The sequence below is a fragment of the Triturus cristatus genome, chromosome 7, assembly GCF_964204655.1.
Source record: "Triturus cristatus chromosome 7, aTriCri1.1, whole genome shotgun sequence".
NCBI classification, from domain to species: Eukaryota; Metazoa; Chordata; class Amphibia; order Caudata; family Salamandridae; genus Triturus; species Triturus cristatus.
This window is the reverse complement of record NC_140590.1, coordinates 379,652,972-379,679,097: the sequence shown is the minus strand read 5'-3', so window position 1 is coordinate 379,679,097 and position 26,126 is coordinate 379,652,972. Positions and strand designations below refer to the sequence as shown.

General features: G+C 45.6%; 1 long non-coding RNA gene across 1 annotated transcript in view; it reads left to right on the top strand.

Annotated features, from left to right (window-relative positions):
* The window catches only part of LOC146809727 (uncharacterized), a 90,277-nt gene that overhangs the window by 18,134 nt on the left and 46,017 nt on the right, over nucleotides 1-26,126 (top strand). The window lies entirely within an intron of this gene.

The following is a 26,126-nucleotide window of genomic DNA, read 5'->3' as shown; positions in this document are numbered from 1 at the left end:
TAGGAGTATCAAACGGGGGTCGGCAGGAATGCACCATGCCAGCACCCGCCCCGAACAGGATCTTATGCCCGACCAGAAGTGTTGCAGAGCCGTACAGGTCCACACCGTGTGGAGAAACTACCCCTCCTTAGAATCACAACGCAGGCACATAGGGGACTGGACAGCCCCCATCTTGTAGAGACGTAAGCGTGTATAGTAGACCCTGTGGAGATATTTGAACTGGATCAGACGATAGCGGGCAGAGACCGCAGAGTATCTGGGGCTACCCAGTGCCTCAGTCCAGTCATCATCGGTCAGTATGGGCACATCAGCCTCCCACGCCGCCCGGGTTCGGTGTAAAGTGGTCATGGAGTGTGTAGTCAATGTTTGATAAATTTGAAGGATCTTATGGGCTCCCAAGTCCCCCATGAGCAGCCGGCCCTCCAGCGGGTGGAACTCCGGGAGATTTGTGATGTCTCTTATCAAAGGGGATAGAGCATGTCGAAGTTGCAAATATCTGTGAAATTGCGTTTTGTGGAGGTCGAAATCTGTAGTTGCTGAAAGGATTTGAATGTGGATCCCCGCATAACGTCCCCCCAACACAGAGATAATCTTTCTTTTTACCATCTTTAGTGTAGTTGAATAATCAAATACCATTAAAAAGTAAACGGACCTACCGCCTGCATTGAGAAACTGCAACCAAGGGGGGTGGCCTAGTCACGGACGGGCCCGGTCTTGGTCGGGCCACGCCCGGGCTCATCCCGCGCTGCCGGACCCCTTTGTTGATTATATGGCGCTCCAGCACCTCTGCAGAACGCTGCAGCCCTCCTCTGGGCTGGAGCAGGTGGGTAATGTAGTTCCTATCCCCCTGCGGCAACATAACTCTCATTATCATCACTCGCATTTCTGGATGGAGTTTCTCCACCAAATGCTTCCCATGAGTACACACCTTGTCATTTCTTATTTTTTGTTTAAATTTGTTTATTGAGATTTTCACATTTTCTGGTACAAGTTGTTGTTGCATCATTGACAAGTCATAACATACAAATACGAGCATTTGGTTAACAGTTTGCTTTTCCATTGTATTTAGTGGTCTTATCCTACATCAACACAACTTGGGTAGGGTGACTTACATCTTTCCGGGAATAATCTTCCAGTTTGGCCTGGCATGTTGTGTTATGTCATGCTATGTCCCGTTGGGCATGGATCCTGGGGGTGTGGGTTGGTGTTTAGCCCTCACCCATGTAAGTCATCCCTAACAGGATTCGGGAATGTATTCCTTGACGGATGCTTTTGGTTTTGAAAAAGCCAAGGGGGGAAAACAAACCTGTGAACCGTGGGGGGAGATCAGGTGTAAGGGGGGAATAGGAGCGATCGGAGGGAGTACACACCTTGTCATTTAACTTAACCAACCAGGACTTATTCCACACACCTCCAGAATCGAGTATCATAGACTTCTTCACTTTGTGAATGATAAATGGACCCATGACTGTAGAGCGCTCCTTTTTGACCAACCCAGGTTTTTTAACAAAACCTTTGTCCTCTACATTCCAATTACTATCCAGCACAGAGTTTTTGACATTAAATCTGGACTTATTTTCATTTATAAACTTTCCTACAGGCACAAATCTTTTTAAAATATCCATCTTTTAGTTACACACTGATTCAACCGTGTTAGATTAAGTTTATCGTGTGACAAATGACATCTCATGGAGAAGAAAGAACGCTTGCTAACACTATTGGGTGTATTATGGTGAGCCCTCTGTGTGTCTCAACACCTCTTTCAGGGCTTGTAGAGATTGCTTTCTGAACACAGCTTTACACAATTCTATTCATAAACTAAACAATTGGCCTGTGGCGGAGACATTCTTTGAATAATGAAATGTTCCTTTAAGAAGTCAAACATTTCACAGGAAACAAATCTGGCACCATTGTCTTTGATTAAATACTTCAGAATCCCTTTGTGAGAGAATACCTCCTTGAGAAAATCACAGTTCTAGTGTTGACAGAAGCTACACACTTAGTAACCGCCCATTTTGAGGTATAATCAACCATCAGCTAAACATAACACTCACTAGGAGCCATCAAGTTTAATGATCTGGATACTTCCAGACCGGCTTAGTCCAAGGCTCCAATGGAACATCAACAGGTGACAAAAGAGCAGTCCGTGTGAACTGAAACTTTTAATTATTTGTACGCCGCGAACCGTTTTTCACCACACGCTCTACCTTGTGATCCATCCTAGGCCACCAATACCACTCACATAATCTAGCATTCTAGCACTCAGATGTCCCTCATGAGCCAAATTACTGATTTTTCTTCTTAAATAATCAGGTGATACCACCCATTCACCTCAATAAATCTTACCATTTACCATGCAAAGCTCATCTTATACATTCCAAAATCCCCTCAGCGTATCAATAACATTTTTAGTGTCTTGCTAGCTTTTCACTATATATTCATCTAATGTAAAGAAATCCTCATCCTTAGAACTAGCAACCAGCTACTCTCTATCATCAGTTGCACTTTCACACACGTTTATCAAAAAACGATCACAATTCAGAGTTATCGTTGAAGGTCATGCGTGACAATCCACTATGCAATTTCTTTTGATCCAGGTATGTATCCAACTCCAAAATTGTAATCCTTCTATCCATTTCTTGATTCTGGGAGATAAGTCCATGGCACATTTGGTAGAGTGGACGATGGTCTGATCTGACTGTAAATGTTATCCCCCCCCCAAGAAAAATGTGTGAATAGCAGCCCAATACACTGCCAATGCCTCACGTTCAATAACTGAGTACCTTTCTTCCACTGCACCCTTCAGTGAGTGTGAGGCAAAAGCTACCACTCTTGGCTCATCCTCAACCATTTGGAAAAGAACTGCACCCAGCCCTCAGAGACTCGCATCAGTTGACAAATGTTTTTTTGCAGGCATCAAAATGTCCTAATGTAAGCACTGTACCAATATTCTGTTTGATACTTTTAAAAGTAACATCACACATCAGTCCACACAAACTTCAAACATTTATAAGGCAGAGCCTCAAAGATTGAGTGAAGATGGCAAATTTAGAGATGAACTTTGGAAATAAATTCCACCAATTCAAAAAAAGAGCATATCTTATTTTTGTTTCCAGTAGTTGTTCTTGACCAGATCCACTTTTGGGTTTATACTGTCCCTCGAAGTAGTATGCCAATGGTAAGTCGCCGTAGTCACTCTAAGCTTAAATTTTTCCTTCTTTAAAACAAGGCCTGCATTTTGCAACTGTCTCAACACTTTTCATAACATTTCAGCATGTTCTTTTTAACTCTCGCCATTGTGGAAGAAAAGAACCTTTGGCAGAGTATCTAAAACCTTCATTACCTTCTGGAAGCAAGCAGATGCCAATCCAAAAGGTATACAAATAAACCTATAAGCTCCCAAAGGAGTTGCAAAGGATTTTAGCTGTCTAAATACGGCATGCAACAGAATCTGATCGTCCGCAGAGGATAAATCCATAACACTAAACAATTGTGCGTATTTTATCATGGCCAGCGTTTCCGAAATTTTGGGCAAGGGCTTCCTTTTAACCCACATGTTATTCAACCCATGTAGCTCAATACACATTCTTATCTTCTTACCACCTTCATTTGGCTTCAAAACTACAGGGTCAAGCCATTCCGATGGTTGTCTCCTTAATTACACCCAACCTCAAAAACTTGTTTAACTTCTCCCTCAAAGGATCTAGCATCTAATTTGGAACCCTCTTCACCTTAGACACACACGGTATAGAATTATCTTTTCAAGGTAATTCTATGTTCAAAATTTCTAAGTAATCAAGCTCACCTTGGAATACTTGTGGTAACTCTTAATAGATCACTCGATAAATCGCTCTCGGATAACAATAAAACCTTCTCATGTGAATTGGGATTTAAGGTTATTCCCATATCTCTCGGATGCCTCCAACCCAAAAGGTTGTCACCCTTTTTTGCAACCTAAACCTTACCAACCATTTCACAGTCTCTAAATTGAATTCTTATGACCGAATACTCAAGGATAGCAATTCCTATTCCACCATATCCCACAGGATTATCAACAGGTGGAAGTAACAGCACTGTCTCTACCAAATATTTCATCCTAATTCTTGTCACCAATCATTGTGCTTGCTGATATTGGATTGCCATATACTAACACAGGCAACCCCCTCCCGGAATACACACGCTATGATTTCACATTCGGGCATTTCCAGTGGATCACTGTCAAGAAGACTATTCTCCCTTATGCTCATAATACATCTAGGTCTGTTTGAAAGATGTCCTTCACTGCCACACCTAAACACTTTAATCTAACGTTTTTTACCTCCATTCGCAGTCTCATCACAAGTGAACTTCTAGATTCCTAAATTTTAATCACATCTTTGGATACGTACTTTTCGTCTTAATCTCATTCATAGAACCCCCCCCCCCCCCTCGCACATGCATCACTCACCTAATCCTGTCTCATCTCCTTCGCACACATACTCCTGTTGTCCATTCCTTACGCAATAGCTATAGTTTGCTTCCGATCAGGAGTTTTTTGTGAGAAGCGTCTCCTGAATGTTTACCTGTTTACCTCATTGGTACATCTAAAAATCTGATCTCTGTTCAAAGAGTCAGTGAGGTGACCAATATCCAGGTCGTGCCATAGTCTTCAATGCTGCTATGTAACTTCTAATCTTCTCAAATTTCCCTAGTATCCCGGTAAGAAAAAAGTATGTCTTTCAATGAAATAATAAATTAGAGATCCAAACTGTCTCTCCAAGATCATTAAAGACCTGTCATACTGCTTTTTAGGTTCACCTTCTCCAATAAGAATTTCATTTAAACTCTCATAGCCATTTCTTCCTTCCACCCCTAAGTTATTCAAAAATATAGCTTGCATATTTATAGCAGAAATGTTTCCTCCAGTATTTGCGGGTAAATTGGAATTAAACAAATGTTTCAATTTTTTCCAAGGTAATGCAGGTTCTCCTTGCCATGTAAAGATTGTGGTGGTTGTGGCATGCTGGCAGCCGCCAGGATTCCCCCAACAAAATAACGGAATGTGAAAAAGGATGTTTCTCAAAAACTTAGATAAACAGATTATAATCAATCACAAGGATTTCCCTTGAACAGTACAGTACTTTTATAAAAGGACGATTGTTACAGTTGATCCTTGGCGATCCACTCGATATAGTCATGGAATCCTTCAAACCGACTCGGACACAGTGAGATTCGGTCTAAATTGTCAAGAAATCCTTGAAAATTATGCCAACACAGTGAGCTTCCAAACCCAATTCAAAATGACCACTGTTAACACAGGCTAACGTTATAACGCCTTCTCCACGAATCTAATTTACTCAGCGATAGTTACACCTCCCTAGTTAAGACAGCCAACAGATCACATTAATCAGCATCAACCAAAATGGACGCCTTGCAGCACCACTCTGCGACTGACAGGCACAACATTTCCCAAGGCAAGATGGTGCCTCGCTGCATCACGTGGCACAAGGTCAGCATCCAAACAGATGTTGGGAAGTGTCACTCGATGTCAGACAGCCGCACCACTTCCCAAAACGAGATGGACGTCGCACTGCAACACTGTAAGGTATCTGCAACACTTCCCAAGGCAAAATGGATGCTGCACTGATGTAAAACGAGGAATAACTGTCGACTACTAATACAAATAAAGAAGTGAAACTCGCCTAATAAATACAGCAATCTCTCCGCAGTACCATGGCTCATGAAACCTCCGCTCAGCGTTCAGCTCAGTAAGAAAGCAAGCAGATTACACTTTGTTACATTGCACAGAGCCAGACAGGGAGCCCAGTCCTCTGCTGATCGAAACACCGGTTTGTAGGGAAGTTGGTGGTCACGCCTGTCCTCCTCTTTAGTGGCTGCTATTCACCAGTGTTCAGTTATTCGGTACACAGGAGCGCTCCAAGTAAAATGTATGTATTTATTGTATTCAGAAACTATAGATCACCAAACAACATCAAAGGCATCCTGGCATCAACTGACGCCAATTCATATCTAAACTGTAGAACAGATCATGCACAGTATTCCAAGCTGCAGGTGACATATACAATGTTCTAAATTATATGACCTAAAAGGATTCTAAGTTACAAGGATGGTAGAGATGAAAGCAGCAGTAGCACTGGTTATAACCCTCACACAAGCAGGGATTCACCACTTTTTTTTATACAACTACTGGCAACTTTTAACTTTTCCCAGCATGCTGGGACACAGCCTTTCCGCAAGTGCAACATTCATCAACCACCTTTGTTGTGAATTTTTTGAGAGTCAGTATAGTGTCCTAAGATGTAGATAAGTGATCAACATTTTTAAATATTTGTTTTCGACGTACAATTTGCTTTCTGCAGTTCCTAGAGCATGTAAAAAAAATTTCAGAGGTGTTGGAACAATTTGAGTGTTGCATTAATGTATTTCTGCACCAAGAATTGATATAGCTATAGCACCCAGATGTTTCTCCCTTATTTAATGACATGAATGAAAAAACATAGCTTGACTCTGAAATGCATCGATTCTGCGTAGGGTTTTGAGTAGAACATGAAGACTGGTGCTCTGACTGGTAAGCAGTTGGTATGAGAGATGTGGATAAGCTACGGTGCTCACAGGTCCGGGGAGAACCCAAACAACCCCTGTAAATGTGTGGGTGCGGACCCACAATGAAAATTGAGACGGTGTCCCAGGCACACATTCGAGTATAAATGCATAGTTAAGTTTTCTTCTTTAAATCTCTTAAAGCAAAGAAAATCGTGGTCGACATCAGTAGTTTCTTTAAGTTGGAGATTTAATTTTTGGGATAAACGGAACAGAAAACAACCAGCCGACACGTGTTTCGTCACTTGGGACAGTTATTCCATGACTCTTCATGGCTGTATGTAAAGGAAGTCTGAGCATTTGAATCGTAGGACCGATGATAATTCCAACCCGGTGAGAACGGGTGTCAAGGTATAATAATGGTGTTGGAAGGCGGAGTACTGGGGATATGAATCAAACGGGGAGGACGGGTAATCCAAACCCGCGTGCAGGATCCAAGGATAGTGTACGGGCGGGTTCGTCTGTTTCACGATTAATCCTTTGAAAATGGTGGCCCGATAGTGTGTGAAGGGTCCGTCTCGCTTTCCGGTTGCGTTTATCCAAAAAATTAAATATCCAACTTAAAGAAGCTACTGATGCCGACCATGATTTTCTTTGCTTTAAGAGATTTAAAGAAGAAAACTTAACTATGCATTTATACTCGAAGTGTGCCCGGGACACTGTCTCAATTGACTCTGAAATGCATTATATGTTGTACATGTGACAGATTGGTTTCTTAAGAAGTCGTGCATGTCTGCAGAGAGACTCTACTATGTCATCTTTGTAAGAGGTAAACGCTAAGGGTTTTGTGTTGGGCAATGCACCTAAATGATCGCGTCTCCTGTGCTACAGATTTACAAATTATGAATTTGAAGGTGGTTATACAGTTACAGCATTCTTTGGTATAGCCTATTTGGCTAGTGTTATTACAGAAGGTACAATAAATTATGAAAATAAATATAAAATAAATGATTGGTCCATAAAGGCCCCACTCTATATTGTCTTAACTGAGGATGTGGCAGGTGTATCCTCATCTTCACTGTATGTGATGACTCTGTTCTTTCATTTGTTTCCATCATGCCTCTATTGGGGTGAGAGACAGACTGCTTGTTCCAATGACGACCCGCTATGTTTTAGTTTGTGCATTGTCTTTTAAGTTATTGCTTGTCTCATTTGCTGCACACACATTTGAATATGACACTGGAATATTCCTTGGTGCTTAGTGGCAAGGTGTGAGACATTTTTATTAGTGGGTGTTACATAGCTTTGATCTTGTATTTGAGGGCATTGTTCCCTTTCTCAAGCATTATATTTTTATAGATTATGCCATCCTTTCATAAAGAAGATAATATTACTGCCCCCAACAGTATCCTAGAGACCTGCATTTCACCCAAAAAGCACTAGCTGATTAACTTCTCCCTCATGGCAGGGATATTCCCACGCTGTCTGAAAAGAGTTTTGGTCAAGCCGCTGCTAAAGAATCAATTTTCTGCAAAGAATTTCTCAGTAACTTCAGACCAGTAACTGTACCTCCCTTAATGGGTAAAACATTAGAAAATATCATAAACATACAATTGAAAGATTTAAACAGAACAAGCTTACTAGACTTACACCAATCTGGCTTCAGGGTGGTTCAGAATAGCAACACCAGCTATGAATGAGAATGTCCTTATGACCATGGACAAAGGAGAGTTTTGTTCATGATCCATCTGAACCTATAATAGCATTTGATATAGTACACCTCAAAACCCTACTTAAGACTCGGGCAATTTCTTAAATTCATGTAGAGCTTAATTGAGTTACAGGTCTAAAATAATCGAGATTGATCACCTCTCCTCTGTTCTCCCATAGGGACCGACAGGATTCCATTTTAGCCTGACACTGTTCAACCTATATGTGAAACTGTTTAATGAGGAATTGATCGATCAGGTGTGAATGTGTATCAAAATTCTCAGTTTTATCGGGAAAGAATAAGGACCCAATGCAAGCCCTAAATGATGGCATTAAAAGGATTTAATTGTAGCGCTCTGATCGCTTCCTCAAACTAAATTCAGACAAGAAAAAGTTCTACGCCAGAAATTGGATAACAAAAAAGATCTTTTCACTTAATGTGTTCATCAACCCAAATCCTTGTAGAAGAAGCCTGTAATTGTAAGCAAAGGCAAATCTGAGTCACGCATTGAAAATGCCATAAAAAGTGTCCTAAAGTTGGGTGATCTGTTACTGTGGAAATATGGATTTTCGTTTTCAATATGTAACAAGGTGTAGTTGTCTTTTTTTGGGCAGTCTTTTTCCTCATTGTGATATTTACATTTAACGAATGTTTACTTATTAGTGCTAAGATTCCAGCATCTGAACCACACATTTGCCCAGTACAACAGGGCTAGTCCTCAAGATTGTGTAACCTGAAATTAAAAACGGTTGTTTGATTATTCCCAGTAGCTGTGAGTTTTCTCCGTGGTCAATTCAATTGCTGATCCAACCAAACTTTGGTGTCTAATTCCTCCAGATGACTATCCCTGATAACATGCTGTTAAACAGATTTGTCAGTGGTTATTATTATGGATGATTGGCAAATACTTTTCATTAAAAGTCCTCACCTGGCTCCCTCATTCTTAATTCCTCAAGTAACCAAGCGTTTTAAGAATTTTTACGGTGGGGAAAAATCAACATTAGTGCGTTTGCCGTCCTAGGATTTGTGTAACATGGCAAATAACTAATTGATATTCACACAACAAATAAAATGTGAAACAAACGTCAACGGTGCATAAAAAGGTAACCTATTATTGCATACATAAACTATATTTTGTGGGTTTGGGACAGTTTTGTGCGAGGAGATACAATGCCTCGCCCCCACTAATAGTTATTTTAATGTAGAACACGACTGTCAGAAGCAATGATCAATGGATCATTCATTTGACCCTTTCCTCAGTTGGCGCGGACTTTTCTTTAATGCCACAATCGAGCGGGTGATGTTTTGAGGAAGTGCCAGTGGGGGCGTCGGCCTTGCTGCCTCCACGAATCCGCAGTCTGTAATTGCTGATATGGTCTTCTAGGCAATGGGACGCCACCGTTTTTGTTGTACCCGCTCTGAACGTGGCTTCCTAGAAAATGCAGCTGCCTTAGCCCGAATAGTCATGTTGAATGAAGAAGAGGGGTCCCATTGAGTACTAATCCTTGGTAAATTAAGTTGTGTGTGAGATAATGTACACTTATTAATACCGCTTACACTCAGCAGCTCGAGTTTATTTTTATTTATATTGAAGCATGTCTTTCTGAAAGAATGTGCACGCTATTGCAGTGCCAGAATAAAACGTATCAATTATGGAGTTTTACCGCTCGCATCTTCTCTGTTCCTACCCTCCCCCCCCCCTGCAAGAGAGCCCCCACCCCCTCCGATACAGCACCGTCGCCTATTGGGTGTGCCTTTCTCGTTCTTTGACCTGGATTTTTTTTTTAAAGGCGTTGACCATCTGCCAAGAGCCTTCTTTTCATGTCAACACTGAGTCCTTCTCGCTTTATTATGGTAGTAATCCTTCCTGTTGCTCTGATTATTTGACTGTATCTAACGATGGAATCCTGCCATTCGTCGTGTTTTCAGGAGGAAAGGGTCTGTGTGCTGCTATTGTACTATATTATCACCACGAATTAGAGTTTGGGTTTTTATCTCGGATTGAAAAACGGAAAAAACCGATTTACATGTGTCTACGTTTTTTTTTCTTCTTCTGCTTTTCAGTGGCTGCACGATCTTTCACAAAATAACCTCTTTAATACACTTGGAAAGTATATATTTTAAATAAAAGATGTCCGTACGTGTTTTAGCATCACAACTTTGTTCTATAGATGTTATATGTTCTTTGTGTTAAAACGCGGGCGATGTTGTGACTTCTGGCTAGAAACATAGAAAGCACAGAATAAACGGCCTTTCTACAGGGTCGGACTGGGACACAAAATAGGCCCAAAGTAAAATTAGCTTCTTTAAATGTATCGGGTATGTTTTGAACTTGCAAAGACAAGTTTTATATAGGTGTATTTCAATGTATTGGAGACTGAATGCATTTGTGCTTGATGCAGGCAATGTTTGTGGTAAAGAGAAATAAACAGTAACCAGCATTTGCAATGCAATAGGTCGTGTATTTGCGTTGTAAATGCCAATGTTTTGGTTTGGAGTCGACATATAAACAATGTGCAATGCAGTCGGTTTCGCAATTGCGAAAGAGCTCTTGGCATTGAAAATGGGTTTTTTACTTTTGTTTTCTTGTATGCCGTGGGGTGATGTTATTTGCATAGTGCTATTGCCATTCGTATGACCTTGCAGCGCTGGAGAACCCGAAAATAGAAAATTGGTTATGAGGGAGGGGAGACAATAGTAATATGCTGGCTTAAAAAAAAAATATATAATTACTAACGTCCTGGAAATAGCAAACACTCCTAGGCAATTCAAGATTGAGTAAAGCGAAGTGTAAGCAGGAACAACATAGTTGCCTCAACAATTTTACACTTATTATTCAGAATCAGTGTTTTTGCCAGAAAAGTTAAGAACATGACTACAGGCACCTGTTGCAATGTCCATTTTTTTTATATGCTTACAAAACTGAAGCAGTATGGTTTAAAAAGCCACATCCCTGAATACAAAGCTGCAGTACACGTAATGAAAAATCATATAAGGTAAACCGCTGATAAGGATCTCATTTAACGTTTTCCTCTGTATGCATCAACAAGATATTGCAGTATCTCCAGGAATGGAGATACTGCAAAGAAAGAGGGGAAAACGAAAGTAGTGCTTCCCTGGCAGACTCGATTAGGTGGCGCCAATATGTATGGCTGTGAATAAAACCAATCTGACCATTTTTGCAGCCACTCCGTATTGCTTTATTTAGTTTGTTTTGTATTTTGAATCTTTTTTGTTCTCCTTCCCAAGGCTGCTTTTTGTAATTGCAAATGTCATCTTCTTCAGACATTTTTCTGTTAAAGTGCTTTCCTTTTTGGATCCATTTCACAGGGAAACAAATGAAGAAAAGGAGAGAAAAGGGAGGGTATGAGCTGTTAGTTAAAGTCCATGGTTTTTATCAAGTGAGGAGGAGCGAGACAAAGGGGGAATAAGAGGAAGAGAGAGACTGGGGGAAAGATGGGGGCAGCTGGCAACGGCAGAGCAGAAATGAACAATGTAGGGAGGTAGGTGGTGTGAGATGAGTGTGATGAGGGGGAGTTGGAGTTCATCATATTTAGAAGGGGCCTGTTAGAAATGCGGGGGTCTGTAGTTGGTAGTGATTTGCACCGTGTCCAAGTAGGGACCCTTCCTGCTAGTCAGGATAAGGGAGTTACACTTCTAAAATAACCCCTGCTCACCCCCTTTGTAGCGTGGCACGAGCATTCAGGCTTATCTTGGAGGTAGTGTGTAAAGAATTTGCACATAACCAACAGTAATACAGTGTAAGCACTACAAAAGGACACCACACCAGTTTAGAAAAATATCCTATGTTTTTATATACTTAAGACAAGACCAAAACCGATAAAAATCCACAATACAGTACTTAGAAATCTTTAGGTATCAAAATAACCTTGAAATACAGTTCCTTGAAGTCGATAGCTCCGTCCAGGGCTATCACGGCGCTGTGAGCAAACAAATCCAAACCGTTCTGGCTGACCGTGGCGTCGCGGGCTAACAGTGTCAGGAAGACCCGCAAAACAGTACCTTTAGAAATGCAGGGCGTCGGCGGCCTCTCGTTGAGCTCCGAAAGCACAGCGTCTGCAGGCGTCTGTTCCGGAGGTTGGTGCAGGAGTCGTCGGGCCCTTGAAGTCACACGCGTTGCAGATCGAACTCCTCGCGGTTGAAGTCAGGAGCGCTGGCGTTGGGTGCAGCGGTGCGAAGTACATCGGTGCGGCGTTTGATGGTGCGGGATGAGGGCGATGCGTCATGTAACTTACGATCGGTGCCTTCAAACTACGGTGCAAGCAGCGGCGTTTATTTCGGCGTGGAGCATCGTCGACTGGGATACCAAGGCAGTGTCGTGAAGTGAGGCGGTACAAAGTGCGGTGCCCATAGGTCTAGGTGCGAGCAGCGGCTCATTGGTGGCGTCAGATGGCGTCTGTGAGACCAGGGTTGCGTTGTGCGGTGCCCTGTGCTGCGCCTTCAGGACACGAAGTCTGCAGCGACGTCGTAGACGGCACCTGGTTGCTTTTTCTTCTGTTGTAGCACAAAACACACAGTCCCCAGTGCTTATGGCAGAAGAACTTGAAGTCTTTGATGTTCCTGAGACATCTTGAACAGGGGGCAAGCTCCTTCCTCAAGCCCTTGGAGATACTCAAAGAAAGAAGTTGCAGAAAGTTCAGTCCTTTCACTGCCCAAGACAGAAGCAGCCACTGCAGGCCAACACAGCAAAGCACTCCGCAAAGTGATAGTTCCTCTTCACAGCTTCTCCAGCTCTTCTTCTTGGCAGTTTTCTTAGTCGAAAAGAATTCTAAAGTTCAGGGGTTTGGGACCCAATTTTTATAGTCCAAAATCCTTTGTTCTCTCAGGCAGAGAGTGTCTGTGCCCAGCCAGAACCAGTTCTGTCCTCACTGGTGTAGATTCCTGGCAGGAGGTGGAGACGGCATTGTCAGAGGCAGACCAGGCCCATTCAGGTGAAAGGAAATCTCCTCCCCTACTCTAAATGCAGCCCAGGTCTATTCAGCCCTTTCCTGACCCACCTAGACTCTCTGGAGCCACTGCTCCTCTCCAGCCCCTGTCATCCAAAACCCAGACAGTTAATCCATAAACTCAGTAGAGGACTACTGGATGGTTGAGCAAGAAAATTCCTAATTTCTAAAAGTGGTATTTTCAAACCTAGAATGTAATAAAAATCACCTTCACTAAAAGATGCATCTTTGAATTCTGAGTTCAGACACTCTAAACGTTATTTCTCTACCTAGTTCCCGGGGTCAATTATGTTTATAAGATGTTATAAACAAACTCCCCATTCTGTCCTAAAACCAAAATTGGCAGTAATTCACTATCAGGACATGCTGCACACACCAGGGCATGTCTTACCTTTCACATACACTACACCCTGCCCACAGGGGTACCTTGGGCCTACCTTAGGGGTGACTAACATGTAAGAACAAGCATTGGCATAGCCAATAGGTCTCGCTTTTGTGACCTTATAACTATTTAGTTATGCAGCCCAATATTCTTGGTGCAACAACATTAACTGTTGCATGGTTAAACACTTCTAAGGCCCCAAAGGCGAGATCTATTGGCTATGCCAATGCTTGTTTCCTCCGCATCTAAGCTAATAATGCTCTTAAAAACTGCCCAGTCGTATCTGTGTTTGACTTGAATGAAAACTCAATTATGTGGAGTTCAGTGTAGGCCACAGCGGTGTGTGAGACGCAGCGCTGCGACCAAGTATAAATCGCATTGCAAATAAACGAAGAGTAGAAAACCCATAAAAGTCGGCTCTGTCTAATGTTGAAGTCTGAGAGTACTAGTGAGCAGCGAGGTGAAGTAAACAAACAGGAAATCTACAAATATTACACAATCTTAATCCAGCAATTCATTTAAATGTCTCCGTTATGAACATAGTGGTGGCTTGCAGCTTGGCTTATCGTTGGAATGTGCGTGCATCTGCTTTCACACGTGGCCTGGCAGTGTATTTTCACATGCAGGTAACATAACCTCTTGAAAAGAAATGGAATTTGTAGTGCTTCAATGAGTCATCCTCACAGGGCGAAGAGGAGCAATTTAGTTACAAACTGACTCCAGGTCCATTGTTATGTTGCTGCGGACGCGCAGGGGCACAGCATTGTCATCAGTATTTTGTATAGCGAAGAGTAGATCATCCGTTATGTATTGGACCTTGAAGTGTCACTGGTCCTAAAACCCGAGGCATTTTTTAAGCACTAGCTTTTTTTAAGTAACAGCCCCATACAGGCACTTCACTTTGTCTGCATGGTGTCACTGGAATCGTCTGGTGCCCTCACAAAAGGCCACCAAAAGCCTGGTTTTCTGTGTAGATGAACGGCGTGGGGCCAGGGACACATTCCCACGAGAGTGAACTTCAGTTTGAGGGTCTTCTGAGCACAAATGCCCTGACGTAGAGTATGGTCAGTGGATGGAGGCAAGAATAGAGGCCAGAGCAGCCAGTTTAGCAGCTGCTACAGGGCAAGCAGGAAGAATAGAAGGCAGATGGGGGAAAACGACAAACCGAAAGGTTGGAATTGCTCACGGAAAAAGAAACTTAACGATGCACAATGAAATAGAACTGATGTTCATGTAAAGTGCTCTGATAACTTCGGGTCGAGTTCCCGCTACATAAATCTCCCAAAAAAGAAATGTACATAAATAAATGACAGAAATGTATTTGCAATACAACACAAAGCAAGGACGAGGTGGCATGGATAGTGAGTGCACACGGGGAACCTGACAAACATACAAATGGGGGACGCTGCCCCAGCATCCGTCCTGCACCACTGTGGCCTGCCGATGAGAGAAGGGAAATGCTATGTTTGTGCATGCAGGGTGGGGACAGGGCTTGTATTGCAAAACTGGAGGAGGGGATCCAAAATAAACAAGCAGCGATGGGTGGCTATGTCTAATGTTGAAGCGACCCTTGACCTTCCTGGTAGGTCGCTCCCCCCTGCTGCAGCTCCGCCATCACCCCGCTGTCTCTGCTGCCGCCGCCGGTAATATCGATGCCCTCCTCCACCCGCAGGCTCCACCTGCGCCTCATCCCTGGTGGCCAGTGGTGGCCTAAGGTTCGTTTCCACTGTGCCTATTGCTTGCGTTGCCTGTCTGCCTGCTCCTCTTCAGTGCCCCCCTGCCCCCCGCTTGCTTCCATGCCCCTTCTGATTTCTCTACCCCTCTCCAACCTCTGTGCCCCCTTATATTCTGTACCACTGTCCCCTGTGCCCCTCTGATTTTGTGCTTTGTACTCCTGTGCCCCTCTGATTTTGTGCTTGTACTCCTGTGCCCCCTCTGATTTTGTTCTTCTTTTTCTGTGCCTCCTCCTCGAGTCCGTGCCCTGCGCCAGTCTCCTTTCCCCCATCCCCGCCGCTGCCTCCCCTGCGGCCCCGCCCCCTCCGCGCCCATTCGCTCCACCCGTCCCTCGCCTCCCAGCTGCTCCTCCCTCCCCACCTCCCCATTTTTGGCGGCCGCTGTGCGGCCGCACGCAGCGAGCGTGCCGCTGGCGCGCCAAAGGCGTGCCCAAGGCAAGCCCGTCTGTGCCTGGACCGCACCCAGCGCCAGAACCCCTGGCCACCGCAGCAGCCACAAAGTCCGCCTCCGCTACGATGCCAACACCCTCGTCGCTCTCAACCCAGGAAGGACCCACACCTGCTGCAAGGCCGCCCCAAGGCGCACCCACGGCCCCTTCACCTGCCGGAACTGCAGCTTCTCCTGCCGCGAAAGCGCCAAGACGCCTGCCACGACGGAACCCAACCAGCTTAGATGCATCCTGATCAACACCCGCTCCGCACACAAACACGCCGTCGAACTCTGGGACCTACTCGACACCGCATCACCGGACGTCGCCTTCCTAACCGAGACCTGGATGAACGAAACCTCCTCGCCAGACATCGGTATAGCCATCCCAGACGGGTACAAGATCACCCGCAGAGACCGCACCAACAGGACCGGAGGAAGAATCGCCATCGTCCACAAAAACACCATCAGGGTCTCAAACACCAATGACACCCTCAGCACCGCCGAACAAATGCACTTTCAGATCCACACGAACCCCAAGACCACCCTAAGAGGCACCCTTGTCTACAGACCGCCAGGACCCCGGCCTCAATTCTGCAACTCCATCGCCGACATCAGCACACACGCGCTGACCTCCACCGACTACATCCTCCTCGGAGACCTGAACTATCACCTGGAGAACAATAACGACAGCAACTCCTCCACCCTGATCGCCAACCTCGGACTGAAACAGCTCGTCACAACGCCGACCCACATCGCCGGCCACACGCTAGATGCCATCTTCTCCTCAAGCCCACACGTCCCCTTCAGCCACGCCTCCGAACTCACCTGGACAGACCACTGCTGCATCCACTTCTTCTTCCGAGAACCCCTCACACACCACCGCACACTACAGACCCCCGCCGCTCCTGGGGCAAAATCACCCAAGAACAACTACAGACAAGCCTCGCACTCAACCCTCCGACGAACCCCACCAACCCCGATGAGGGTGCACTCACCCTCGAACGCTGGATGAACGACTGCGCCAACACTGTCGCCCCGCTGAAAAATCCCACCAGCAGAAGTCAGCTGGTTCACCCCGGAACTCCTCGACTCAAAACGCAACTGCCGGTAACTGGAGAACATATGAGACAGCGACAAGACGCCAGACAGCCGCGCTGCCCACAATGACCCCATCCGCAACCACCACCACCTCATTAGGACCGCCAAAAGGACCTCCTTCACAGACCACCTTGACAACAACGCACACAACAGCAAGGAGCTCTTCACCATTGTGAAGGAACTCTCAAACCCCAGCTCCAACGACATCCCACCATTGCAAGCCCTGTGCGACTCCCTCGCTGCTTTCTTTCATCGGAAAATCACCGACCTCCATAACCGCTTCAGACCCCGGATAACCCCTGCCGACTGCACCGAACCCACCGCACCCCTCCGCCCACGACACCCTGGGCCAACGTGAGCAACGAGGACACAATCAAGACCATGGGAACAATCCACTCCGGATCCCCGTCCGACCCGCTCCCGCACCACATCTTCAACAAAGCCAGCAATTCCATCGCACCCCACCTGCACAAAATCATCAACCTCTCCTTCGAGACCGCCACCTTCCCTGAGAACTGGAATCACGCAGAGATCAACGCCCTACTGAAGAAACCCAAGGAGGATCCGAATGACCTCCAAGAACTTCCGACCCATCTCCCTGCTTCTGTTCCCAGCAAAGGTCATCGAGAAGATAGTAAACACCCTTCTCACCCGTCACCTCAAAGACAACATCTTGGACCTGTCCCAATCAGGATTCCGCAGCAACCACAGCACCGAGACCGCCCTAATCGCCGCCACAGACGACATCAGGATCCTACTAGACAACGGCGAGACAGCGGCCCTCATCCTCCTGGACCTCTCCGCCGCCTTCGACACCGTCTGCCACCGCACACTACGCACGCGCCTCCACGACGCAGGGATCCGAGACAAGGCCCTGGACTGGACCACCTCCTTCCTCTCCGGCAGAACTCAGAGAGTCCGCCTCCCCCGTTCCGATCCGAGGCCTCCGAGATCACCTGCGGCGTCCCTCAAGGATCTTCCCTCAGCCCGACGCTATTTAACGTCTACATGGCATCACTAGCACGCATCGCCCGACAGCACGACCTCAACATAATCTCCTACGCCGACGACACTCAGCTGATCCTCTCTCTCACCAAGGACCCCCTCACCGCCAAATCCAACCTCCGCCAGGGAATGAAGGTCGTCGCAGACTGGATGGAGGACAGCCGCCTCAAACTGAACACAGACAAGACGGAAATCCTCATCCTCTGGTCCAACCCCTCCGCATGGGACAACTCTTGGTGGCCCATGTCACTGGGGTCCCCCCCAGCCCCCACCGACCGCGCACGCAACCTGGGAGTCATCCTCGGCTCAACTCTCCATGACCAAACAAGTCAACGCAGTCTCCTCCACCTGTTTCAACACTCTCCGCATGCTCCGCAAGATCTACAGATGGATCCCGACAAACACAAGGAAAACTGTCACCCAGGCCCTAGTCAGCAGCAGACTCGACTACGGAAACGCCGTCTACGCCGGAGCCTCGTTCAAGCTCATCAACAGACTACAGAGAATTCAGAACGCCTCTGCACGCCTGATCCTCGACGTCCCACGCCGCAACCACATCACCCCCCACCTGAGGAACCTGTACTGGCTCCCCGTCGACAAAAGAATCTCCTTCAAGCTCCTGATCCACGCACACAAGGCACTCCACAAAACCGGCCCAGCCTATCTCAACAGTTGACTCTCCTTCTACGTACCCAACAGGAAACTCCGCTCCGCTGACCATGCCCTGGCCACAGTCCCACGCATCCGGAGAACTACTTCCGGAGGCAGATCCTTCTCCTATCGCGCCGCCAGGACCTGGAACACCCTCCCCCCTCTACCTACGACAAACCGAAGACCTGCTGACCTTCAGAAGACAACTCAAGACCTGTATCTTCGACCAATAGCAGCAGCCCCCCCCCCACCCCACCCCCCCAGCGCCTTGAAACCCTCACGGGTATGTAGTGCGCTTTACAAATTATGTGATTGATTGATTGAGAGTACTAGTGAGCAGCGAGGTGAAGTAAACAGGAAATCTTTTAGTATTACACAAAATCTTAGTCCAGCAATTCATTTAAATTTGTGTCAGTTATGAACATAGTGGTGGCTCGCAGCTTGGCTTATCGTTGGAATGTGCGTGCATCTGCTTTCACACGTGGCCTGAGCAGTGTATTTTCACACGCAGGTAACATAACCTCTTGAAAAGAAATGGAATTTGTAGTGCTTCAATGAGTCATCCTCACAGGGCGAAGAGGAGCAATTTAGACGCAAACTGACTCCAGGTCCATTGTTATGTTGCTGTGGACGCTCAGGGGCACAGCATTGTCATCACTTTTACTTCACGGAGGAAGATACGGCTACGCGGACACGGCTGAGAATTGGAGGGGGTGCGGGGTAGAAATAACACTCGAGTGGTGACGCGATGCTGAATAAGACGAGCCCGGGAGTTGTGTGCACGGGCGCTAAACCGAGAAAAAAAAAAAGTGGTGACGCGATCTGTGGTGGGGAGGGGGAAGGGAATTGAAGCGCAAGCAAGCAAGGCGGAGAGGGGCACGCAAGGCTTAATGAGACTTGACAGAAACCCATATGGCGGCTGCGCGTGTGAACACAAGCTTGAGGCCAGCAAAAGCCTCTGGTAGCACTTTCACTAAATTGCTCGCAGAGCAGTGCATGCGCTGGCTCAGCGAGACCTAGAAAGGAAGGTTTGGGCCTGGCAAGTGGGTATACTTTCCAAGTCGACATGACAGCCCCAGACTGCACACAGGCTCTGCAATGGCAGGCCTGAGTTACATTTACAGGCTGCTTGTGTGGGTGGCACAATCCAGTGCTGCAGCCCACTAGCATTATTTGATTTACAGGCCCTGGCACACTCGGTGTACTTTACTAGGGACTGACAAGTAAATCAAATATTCCAATGATGGAAACGCCAATCCATAGCACAATGTATAACGGAAGCACTTGCACTATAACACTGATCTGCAGTGAGAAAGTGCGCAGACACTCTAAATCAGCAAAAGCAGAGTCAAAATCAGGAGGTCAGAAAGCAAAAAGTCAGGGGCAACACGGCAAAAGATGCCAAGTCTAACAGGGCCACTACACCATGGCGAGTCAGATAAATCTATGCGATTGGTGGTTTTATTGCAATTGGACCAAAGACGAGCTGAGGAGCAAACGTGAACGTTTTCCACTGTACACGTCAAAAAGGTATTGCAGTACCTCCAGGAATGGTGTACTTCCCTCATCTGGGGGGGGGGAAATGTTGTTCACAGAAAGGCGAGAAAATAAAAGTAGCTCTTCACTGGCAAATCTTTTAAAATGGCGCTAATGTGTGGTTGCGAATAAAACCAATCTGGACATTTTGCGAACCGTCTGTTTTATTTAGTGTTTTTTATTTTTCGTATTTTGGAACTTTTTTTCCCTCTTTGTCCTCGGGTTGCTTTTTGGAATAGAAAATTGTCTCAAAAAGACTGCTTTTGCCGCCAAAGTTTTTTTGTCTGTTTTTAGGATCTATTTCACAGGGGAACAAATAAAGGAAAGGAGAGGAAGAGAGGGTAAGAGCCATTTGTTAAAGTCATAGTTTTCAGCTCCTGAAGCAACCACAGTACCGAGACCTCCCTCCTCGCTGCCACAGACTACATCCGCACCCACCTCGACTGAGGTGAAACTGCAGCTCTCATCCTCCTGGACCTCTCAGCTACCTTAGACACAGTCTCCCACTGCACCCTATGCACAAGACTCCACGACGCTGGCATCTGCCATGGAATGGATCTGCTGCTCCTTCACAGGCCGAACACAGAGGATCAGACTACCACCGTTCCACTCTGGACCCACAGAGATCAGCTGCAAAGTGCCTCAGAGCTACTCCCTGAGCCCTACACTCTTCAACATCTACATGGCCCCACGCACAGCCATCGTCCGGAGCCACAGACTCAACATAGTCTCCTATTCCAACTACACACAGCTGATCCTCTCCCTCACCAACGAAACCAGTCGCCAAGGGCAAATTCCGCGACGGGATGAAGGTTGTCTCCACCTGGATGAAGGGCAGCTACCTTAAACTAAACTCAGAGAAGACCGAAGTCCTCACCCTGAGCTCCACCCACACCGCCAAAAACTCCTGGTAGCCTACAGCACTTCGAAACCCTGCCCACACCCACAGACCACACAATGAACCTCAACATCATGCTGGACTCCTTGTTAACCATGAGCCGCCAGATCAACGCAGTCTCATCATCCTGCTTCTACACGCTACACCTTCTTTGAAAGATCTTCAAATAGATCCCTATCGAATCCAGAAAGACTGTCACCCACACACTCATCAGCAGCAGTATTGACTACAGCAACATACTCTACGCCGGCATCACCCAGAAACTCCTCAAGAAACTGCAGAACATTCAGAACGCCTCCACCAGACTCATCCTCAATATCCCCTGCCACAGCCACATTACCAGCCACCTGAGAGACATCCTCTGGCTCCCAGTCAACAAAATAATCCACTTCAAGCTCCTCACACACACCTACAAAGCCCTACTCGACACAGGACCTGCATACCTCAACCACCGCCTCGCATTCGACTCACCCATCAGAGAACTTCATTCCGCCCATCTGGCCCTGGCTGCCGCCCCATGTATCTGCAAGACCATGGCAGGGGGAAGACCCATCTCCTACCTTGCAGCAAAGACCTGATACACCCTGCCTCAACACCTCAGGCAATCACCTTCACTGCCCTAATTCAGGAAGGACCTAACGACCTGGCTCTTCGACTGAACCACAGTACCTTTGACAGATCAGCAGTCTCCCCACCATGCGCCCGTTCCTTGAGAACCTTATGGGTGAGAAGTCACGCTTTACAAGTCACTTGATCGATTGATTTGATGGTAAACACAAATGGAAAAATATGGTAAACGACAGAGCCCTTTTATTAGTAAAAAGTATAGGGGGTATATTTAGTTTTATCAAGAAACGTGGGACAAACCTCATTTTAGATATAAAAAAGATGTACGTGGCAAAGTATTTCAATTGCTAATTATGGGGCAGAGCTCTGGAGGATGATGGATATAAATTCCTTGCAATGCATAAAGGATGGCGTTTATAAAAGGCTGTTAGCCCTCCCTGTAACTGCTCTAATTTCAATTGCCACGTTGAATTCAATAGCCCATACCTATAAGACAGTGCGTTTAGCTCACATCCTATTGTGGCATTCAATATGGAGGAGGGAGACTGTTAACTTGAATCGGATCATTGTTAAAAACTGGACTTTGCACACAAGATCAAGTGGCTGCAATATATAAAGTGCACTCTCAGGTCATTGAGTGCACAGGAATTATTTGAGAACCCAGAGTTGTGCACTATTATCTAAGGCGAGAATCAAGGAAATTTTCTTATTACAGGCAGCCAGAGAGCGAAGGAAGTTTAACTTCGCTAAGGTTACTGTGAAATTGTATCAGTTGTCCTCTCCCATCACACAGGATGCACATTCCTATTCAGCCACATTGTCTACCCTCCAACACTGTTTTATTTTAGTGAGGTTTTGCCTAAACTGTATTCTGCTGATTATGGGCAATCCCAGTAATGTTCTCTCTGCTGGAGATCTGACGATATGTCCGTGTGATAGGTTGTCTTCTCAAACTGATTTGAGTCGAGTAAGTGTTATATAAAACTCTACAAATATATTATTCATTTGTAGTTTTTAGGTCCCACCTGACCCAGCGCATGCGTTGGTCTGGCGAGACTTATTGAGAGGGCTCCAAAAAGTGCTACCAGGCCAGCCTAGAGCTACAGTGCATGTGCGCAGGCGCACGCGCCGTGCTTGACCACAATTACTTTCACTTTCGCAGCCGAAAGCTTGTTTACTCTATCTTGTGAGTTGCTCTCCCCTTACACTTGCTCTCCGAGTTGCTTCCCCCACCTAATCCCCTTCCCATTTGGCATGTTTTTTAAATTAATTTATTTAAACCATCCCTACGTTCTATCCCTTGCTGGTGCCACTGAATGGCTGACTCTCCCCGTCCCGTCCACTGTTTTTCCCGGGATATCGCAGGCACCTCAACTCGCTTTAAAAAATAATTCACAATCCCCCTTCACCCAGCTCCACACTTCCCTCACATTTACGGCAACCTGGCCCTACTTCACTTAAATGGAACCCGCTCGCATCTCTTAAATTGCCCCCCCCACCCACCCACCATCATCACTTGCAAATCTGTCTTCATGCTCATAAGCTTAAAAGAACGGAACGGCAGTTTGGTTTTCTGCTTTAAAGAACACCTAACTTCTCTCTCTCCCGGTGTGCTTCTTCTCCTCCCTCTACTCCCGCCAAGTTTACTTTTAACCCCCACCCTGCCTCTGGGGCATCCTATCCCTTTGCATCACATTCTGTAATTTTGCATTCATGCACCGGGGTTCACAAAAGAGGGATGAACAGTTTGTTTCACAAAAAAACATAACTTCCCCCTCTTCCCCAGTGTGCTATTTCCTTCTCACATTCTTTTGTCCCTTCCTCTCTCTTCCCATCCGTGGTTTTCAGAGTTGCTTGCCCGTCCCACCTGCCTTGTTTGTTTATTATTTAAATCCTCCACTCTAGTCTTCATGCTCATAGAATTAAAACAAATGAGACAAGAAGTAATAGTTAGACAAAGTATAACCTTCTAACTATGATTTGGGACATTTGAACTCCTTTTTCGAGTTTTAGTTACCTTGCTCTTGGACCACATGCATGTGATTCCAGAGTGGCTTCTGCTGTCTGGCATGGAATTCTGGGCCTGCTGATGGTATATGATGAGAGCTTTGGGTATTGTATTGTTATACTGTTTCTTGTGGCATCTGTTGCCTGGCAGATACTTCTGGGGGCACTGTATGTAACCTATCGGCGCTTTTCACAAATAAATTAAAAAGGCCAATGTGCAGGATCGGGGCCTTGTAAGTCCTTCAGTAAATTAAGATAACCTTTGCAGGATAAAATTCAAAACCATAATCATTACAGAGGACAAAAAGTAGTTAGTCAGATTCAAATCAGCATCCATTATGCATGAAAAGAAAGCTAGTTGCGACAGGTGATAACATAAGGGAATTAGCCAGAACCAAAATATAATTCAGCAAAGTACTAAGACAAAGCTACTCATTTCATGAGTCAAGGGAGACTCTAAATGTATCAGCAAGAGGACTGACATGGAGTCTGCCTCTGAGAATGGAGCCAAGGCCATTATAGAAGTACCTACGAGGGACCTCAACTCAGTTTCACAGATTATTAACCCCTTCACCACTCTGCGCGACATAAAACAGTTAGTCCTCAACATAAACTAAAAACCACACTGAACTACACTTATAGATAGAAAGTAAACTTGATTGCAAGGTTTTAAATTTCATGACCTTAACTTTTGTATTTTTTAAACAAGTACAGTAAACTATTGCAACAAAACTTATTTGTTGAGCACAGGATGGAAAATGTCCACCTGAGAGTAATGGGAATGGTTCTGAGTTCCACTCTGAGATCGGTCTGTCTGTCTGTCTGTCTGTCTCCAAAGTAGCCAATGTGTCTCAGTATAGTGTCAAATGAAGGCAATTCAACGTCTTCCAAACTGCTTTGTCTGAAGTACACAGTAGAAGAAGTTGCTTTTCACTAAATAATCAGAAACCTGTCTTAATTAGTCAGCTTGAGGATGTTGCAATTGTGTTTCACGCAACTATCCTGAAGGGAAATGTCACTTTTAGGTCTTGTCTATAGACAGCTTCTAGCTGTCTGTTTTTAAAAGTCGTATTCTGTACAATACCGACACTTAGAGTAAACGTTAGTTCAGCTCATTGCACATGACTATTTTTCTTTTTTGTTAATAAAACTGGTTTCCTCTTTGTCGGGTGGATTTCCTTCCTCTAGTTATATTGGTCCCTCCCTGCAGCAATCTTCTAACCATCCTTATTATTGAATTATGTGTATCCTCACAATGGTCACATCTAGGGTACTACTTTTTAGGTCTTGCCTGAGCTATCGCATGCGCTGATCGGAGAGACATTTAGTAGGGGCTTTAAAAATTGCTACCACAAGCTCCTTTGGCTGGCCTAGCGCTTGCGTTCACACGCGCGCAACCGCCAGCTTTATCTGCCTTTCCTCTCACTTGATTGCTTCCTCAACGCTCCTCTGCCCCTCCCCCGCCGTGTTGCGCTGCTTTCACTTTCGCGCGCGGCCAATGCTGATTTCTCCTGACATTGTAGTTAGGTTTTAACATGGTCATGTGCGTTAACATCGCTCATTACATAGTACTGGCAAATATTTGAATTCAGTTCTGACAATGCACTTTGCTTTATTGGTGTTGGCAGCTGTGATTATGTTGTTAGGAAAAGCCAGTGACTTGCCGAGCGGTGCTCTCATTGTAATTCCTTCAAAATGCTGTGTGTGGGCGGGCTGCCAATGGCGTCGACTTGGTGGACACTGTCATATGCAGACTTGGCGGCCAGATTGAAACCGTGCGTTGAGGTACTTGCACATTGAACTAAAATCAGTACGGAAAGTTTCTTGTGCACAAGTCGTGATTAAGGTAAAGGGTTATTATATTAGTATTTGCGTTTATAACACTTGCCCCTTGCGCAGTTACTTTTGTATGGGGTTTATCTTCACAGAGAAAGGGAGGGCGGTGTTCCTGTAATTTCTGTTGCTTATGTAATAAACCGATGCAACACCCCTTCAGCTGTGATTACGAAATGAGGCACGCGTGATTTGTAGGGGGCAGCCAAATTAAATGGCAAATGGGAATGTTACTTGAAATGCGTACTACGTTGGCTTTTAACGTCTTTTTGGGAGAGGTAAGTTTTTAATCACCACGGGAGGTTTGACTTGTTTTCCTTTTTTATTGACTAAGTCAATCCCCCCCCCCCCCCCATTTAGTGTTTTTTTGTACTTTTTTCCCTGTACTCAGTAGATTTGTGCTCCATATCAAGCTGGCGCGGACGTCGCTTTTCCTTCTGAGTTATCCCCAACCCTGTGCATGGGCTGCGCTGTATTAGAATCAGCTCCATCTGGTGGCGGCTTTTCCGCCAGACGGACACAAAATGGAGGCGGTGCCGTCAATGTGGAGTGAATCCGGCTGTCAGGCAGCGGGAAGCGAACTGTTTCCACATTTCACTGCGCAGTGCGGTCATGACAGCTGTCAAAAGAAAAGGGCGCGACTTAAAAACAAAACAAAAAAAAGTTATTGGTTATTTCATAGCATTTTTGTGGAGTTTTCTCACAATGTTTCTCTATTCTGTGTAAATCAGTGAGCGCTGCAATTCTCCCGCCTTGCTTTCATTAGTA